Genomic DNA, 6,000 nt, shown 5'->3' with positions numbered 1-6,000 from the left:
CCTTAAGGGTGTAGGCAAAAATAGAAATTCTTCCTCTGCACTGTGCTATTGACTCCTGTTTAATCTCGGAGAAAAAGTTTCTAGTGTTCTATTTCTTTCTAGGAGCTTCAACCAAACCATTCCCATTTAAGAGCTTACAGGGTTGACTCTGTGCACTTGGTATCCCTCGGATGACAAATATTTGCCACAAGATTTCAAGGTTTCAATTTGAAAATAAAAAGCAGTAACTCATTAGTGGAGAACATTGATCCAAGAACACTGAATTGATACGTGGAGTGAAACACAGGATGGCAGACACCAGCTTTTGGGGGAGAAAACATGCCTCCATCATCAGGTGCAAATGGAAGAACATCTTTCCTGTCCATTTGCACTGATGAAAAGATTGTTGAAGCCTGACAGCCAACATTTATTTAGTCTTTTATTTTGAGTCAGCTCAGTGACACTGTGCAGAAACACCAGACTGAGAAGTACCCTTCCCAGGTCACTTTGGAGATGCCCTGCAAAGGCTGCATGGGAAGTTAACACATCCTCTTTGTGCAAACTTCTCTCTGACAGTGTGATTTTCTGCAGGAGACCCCTAAAGCAAACCTTGGAAAGCAGCATGATCCTGGACACCGTCTAAGAAGGAGATGTGATAACAGAAAGGGCAAAGTTTTATTTTACTGCAGCTTAAAGAGCCAGAAATAGACCTGATCATGATCCTCTTGAGATGTACATTTTAGAGCCTTTCGGAGAGCAGGAATTGACACTTCTGGTGTCCTTTTCTAAGGGTGGATCAGTTCAGATCTGATCATTCCCAAGCCCCATAATGGGGGACTAACTTACATTTTGGTGCTGCAGCCTAATTCACAGCTCACAGCAATCCCCTGAACAAGCAGGCAATGATTGACAGGACTCTGATGCTTCACCCAGCCTTCCTGGTGGCAACGTCCCCTCGTCAGGAGGGCCCTGTGTCCATCGCCAACTACTTGCCCATCTCCATGCTGGACAGTCAGTCAAAGCCCTGCTCCCCATCCTTACTTGCCATCACCACTGACTTCAAAGACAGGTGGGACATGAGTTTCCTGCTCCAGCTCCAGACTGATGCACTGAGTACAGCTTTTGCTAACAGTGCCTTCCATTAGCATCAGAAAGAGCTGGTTTCTGACCATACTGCTGCACTGTGATCAGTGACATTTGTGCTGCACACATGGACAAATTTTTATCGACTTCACTTCTAGCCCAGGGAGCCCTGGGCAAAACAAATGAGTAGAAAAGAAGTGTACTCACAAATGCAGCTTGCAGAGATGAGCTTGATGCTCTTAACCATTGCACTTGGAAGAGAAGGGCAACTGCACCGTAGCCCTTTGCTGCAGAAAAAGCAAAGGATAGTGCTGTAATTGAAAAGACAAAGTTTGGTTTAGGACTCAGAAGGATGCCAGGTGCATGGTTTATATTCGCTAATTGAGCTTATGCCCTACCTTCTAGTAAGTCTCCAGGTTGATCAGCACACATCTAGACACTTGCAATGGCTTTCCTCTCCTGTGTCATGCGCCTTAGAAAGAAATCATGTTCTGTAACCCAGTGTAGCTGAACATGTGCAGTGACCTAAAACAGACTACATTCAAGTCATTGTTAATGCAGCCAAAAAAAACAAAAAAATCCTAATTAACTGAGAAATAGGTCAACAAACTCTTAAATATTTAAAGAACTATCACATATTATTTTAGAAAGTTTTCTTATGATGGCATAGCTGTTTATGAATAAATTACAAACACCTATGGACTCTTTCACTGTCTCACTAGGATTAATGCTACCAGACTGCTCTAGCTATAAAACCAGAACGTTCCTCTCCTCAGCTCTTTCCCACAACCCCAGCACTGCTTCCTTCTGTGCTGACTAGAGCAAGGGAGGGCTCATGGAGGTGTTTGACTGGGAATGTGGTACTTCAACACCATTCTGCCCTCTGCCAAACTGATGTGCCCCAGAATGATTAGTAAGGCCAGTAATGGTGGGATCTGAGGGCTACAGCTCCTCTGAATTAGTAACGAGTTTTGCTACGTTTGCGGCTCTCTTGGCTGAGACCTAAAGTGCCTCTGTCTTTTTCTTGACTTCTGAATGATGTTCCTTTTGTTACAGTTGCCATGACACGGAGGAATGGTGGTCTTATATCTTCTTAAAGTTGTTAAAAAAACACGAGCACTGGTAATTTATGAAAAAGGCAAACCACCCAGACATCCCCATTCTTACTGACTTGCCTTATATGGAAATTAATCTGTGCTCTGCCTGTAACACATTTCTGAGAAAAAAAAAGTTCAGAATTAAGAAAACAAAGGCACAAACCATTCTTTATACTGGAGAGACAATGAAACACTTGCCTTGTTTCCCTTTCTAAGTGCATGACTGGGCTGGTCACAGACGTTCTGCTGGAACTGGGGATCTCAGTTCCTGCAGGGCAGCTCAGCCTGCAGTCACCCATTGGCCCACACCAGGCTGTGACTTCATCCCCCAGTGAAGTGTCTTGGTTTGGGGTCAGAAATACTGAAAGCAGCTAATGCACACCTGTCCTGACGCCTATCTCCCCACCAGCCAAACAGGCACAAACACAGTTTTGGCAATAAAAATGTCTACAGCTATTGCAATGCTTGAGCTATCCTAACACTTGAAAAAAAATAGAAATAACAAATTGTAATGTGGAGAGGCTGCACTAAGCAAGACAATTGATGCAAAGCTTGGGACATCACAGGCATTTCCTGCATTGGTTGAATTGCCACTAGTAAGCAAAAAAAAAAAAAAAGCCAGATAGGCACAGATCTGGCCAGCTCCAAAAAGGGTGACAAGACTGACAGGAGAAGCCCCAGGGCCCAGTGGGCCCAGCAATCATGGTCAGCAGGGATGTGCAAGCTCAGGCTCTCCCAGATCCAGTGTGGGATGCAGCCCCAAGCATTTCAGAGATCTGGCTGGCTGGCTTGGCCAGCCCTTTTGGCACAGTTTCTGCAACTACTCAGGACCACAAAACCAAGGAAGGCAAAGCAGCAAGGTCAGGAACCCGGAGAGTAAAACATTCAGCAGATGCATGTGTTATTTATTCACTCAGATTTAAATAATAATGACAAATGCCTGTAAAAAAGAAAAGGAGATGCTCTAAGAATTCCTGCAGCATTCAGCTCCAAGAAGACAGCTGCTTACAGCAAACCAAATGACAAAGTAGCAGCCTGACCTGCAAAGCTGTGTGAACAGTGCCACAGACCTCTCACTCCTGCCAAGCTGGACCCTTTCACTGCCCCAGCCAGGCTCTTAAGGGTCTTTGTGTCAGGACAGCTCTACAGGGCTCCCTTCCTTCCTTTGCCTTCCCTTCTCTCTCCTGCCAGCTCATCCAAGGCTATGAGAGGGCAGAGAAGGATTTGGGGAGTCACAACCTCCCCAGGACCAGGAGCTGCTCAGAGGTCTCTCCCAGCCCCTTCCTGCCACCAAACTTCTTCCCCCTCACAGGTCTTGTCTTGGCAGCCTCTTTCCTCACTAGTGGTGTGTGACTCTCTCAATAAAACATTTTGCTACATGATGTATGAAGGACTGTGTCTCAAACCACATTTACTGTATATTTAAGTGCCTGTTTTGCTGATTTACAACTGTTCTAGAGAACGTCTCCCTCCCCAAGCAGGCAGGCCCGAACGGATACATCAGCTCTGACTAATGATTATTAGTACATTCCAAGGTTATGTCCCACAATCAAATAATGTGTAGGAGGGAAGAGAGACTCCAGCTTACTCGGCTGAGGACAAAGATCACAGATAGTCTCTTTCAATCTTCAGATTGCAATATCCATTACAGATTGCCACCTTCTAATGTCAAAGTATATTTGTTGGGGAGAAAATGTCTCGGTTCCAAGGTGAGTCAAAGATCAGCCTGGCTGTATATCAGCGCATGTTGATGTACATTAAGAACTGACGGCCAGGTACCAAGGACATCGGGCAGCTGGTGCAGAGGGAACGGCAGCAGACGTGACTCGCTGATCCTTCCTGAGCAACACAGGCCCGGAGTGGGAAAATATTAACCCAGTCAAAGTGAGGTGTCACCAGTAATTGCCGGTGTCTAAGACAGCACCAAGGCGACGTGCCAGAGGCAGCGTGCAGCGCTCTGTGGCCGCGCGGCTCCGGGCAGGGATGGAGCAGTACCGGCGCTCCCGGCAGAGCCGTGCGGGATCCATCCCGCGTGTTCCCGCCGGGCAGCGCCGGCCGGGCGCGCTCCCGCCGCCAGGGGGCAGCCTTGGCCCGGCCAGGCGGCGCCGCGCCCCGCGCCCGGCCGGGGAGCGCTCGGGGGTTTCTAATCCTTCCCTGCACCCATCAGGGACACGCCAACTTACGTGCTTTACACCCTGTCTTAATTACCGAGCCACTACAGAGCACACGCAGTTGTCCTCAGTGCTATTTTATATTCCCAACTGCAGTTCGTGGGACTTTTGCATCTAGAAATCCACCGCACAAACGCTGCTGGGAAAACAATAGGCAGGGTGGCAGTTGTCTTATGTCCCCTTCTCCTGGCAGCTTCCTACTAAAGAAGAAGTTTATGACAAGAAGAGGCAAACCTCTCGCAGTCCCAGCAGTGCCACGTGGTCTGTCTGAGCTCAAGTGACTCCAGCAGGTCACAGCCCTGGCCAGAGAAGGCTGAGGCAATGCTGTCCTGGTGGGTGATGCAACCAAAGGCTCTGAGAGGGCTGTATTTCTTACTGGAAACATCTGCCTGTCACTTGGCATTTGAATGAGCAGCTCTGAAGGTGCTGGTGGGTGCTTGTGTCATGGTACTGACTGTGACAGGCTTTTTCCATCTGTGAGGAGGAGATGGTTGGGACACTTGCTTTGAGTGCAACTTTTAAGTCACTGAGTTCCTCCAGTTGAGAAGTATTTCTTCCTAATATCTATTCTAAACCTACCTTCACTTTAAAGCCATTCTTCCTTATCCTATTCTTACTTGTCCTTGTAAAAAAAGGTCCTTCTCCAGCTTTGTTTTAGCCCTCTGTTTGCAGGGCTCCCAGAACTTCCTGCTAACAGCTTGCAGGAAAATACCCTATGCGGCATCGTGGTCTCTTTGGGAGGTTCACTGCCCCCTGCTCTCTGCAGCTGCTTCCCAGCAGTTCCTTCCCAAAAAGCACCACTAGAGCACATGGCTCCTGCAGACAGCACACACGTCCAATCTGGTTACAGACATGGCAGGTGAGCAGTACAGCACAAATTAAACATTCCAGAGATACCCAAGCAGTGTCACCCTTCCCATGCAAAGCACAGGAAGCATGGATGCAGCACAGTCCATGCTGGCCACAGCAGCCACAGCAACAGCTTCTGGGAGACTCCCTGTCCTTGATGCCTACAAAAGCTAGTGCTGTTGTGGGCCCACACTGACAAGGGCACTTGTGGACCTGGAATGCGAGGCCAAGGATGCAGCTTGTGTCTGTGAGACTGGCTCATTGATCCTCCCATCTCCCTATTTGCCATTACACATCCTCCTCATCTTCCTCAGCTCCTCTCTTTCTTTGCCCTTCTGTCCTCCCAGCTATCTTTTCTCCCTGAATCCAAGGTTTGCCCTACCTGTGAACAGACTTGGTGTTGCAGGTGTTGTTAACTAGCTCACCTTGGCCTTCCATGGCATTACAGATGCAGTTCCTGGATCCTTCTGCTCCTACCAGGTTCTTCTCCCCAGAATGACCCCAGCTCTTCCTTCAAACATCTCGTAAGTGACCACCTCACACATCAATGTCCCTTTGCTACCTGTGAAATCTTGCTCTTCCTTAGGGCACTGTAGCTCCTGTCAGCTTCTCCCTGTCTTTGTGACAGTCAGCAACTTTGCTCTTCATGCTCAGCATTCCCAGGTCTGCTCCATTAGCTAAGGCTTTTGCCAGGCCCTAGTCACCAGCCTGTGTGCCTCAATGTATCCCCCCTAAGGTGTCTGCATGTGGCATTGTCTTCTCCTGTCCTCTTCCTAGCCTTGATGTGCCAGTCTTCTCCACCTGTGGTGTCTCTGAGCACT

The sequence above is a fragment of the Sylvia atricapilla genome, chromosome 4, assembly GCF_009819655.1.
Source record: "Sylvia atricapilla isolate bSylAtr1 chromosome 4, bSylAtr1.pri, whole genome shotgun sequence".
Lineage (NCBI taxonomy): Eukaryota > Metazoa > Chordata > Aves > Passeriformes > Sylviidae > Sylvia > Sylvia atricapilla.
This window is presented reverse-complemented; position numbering follows the sequence as displayed.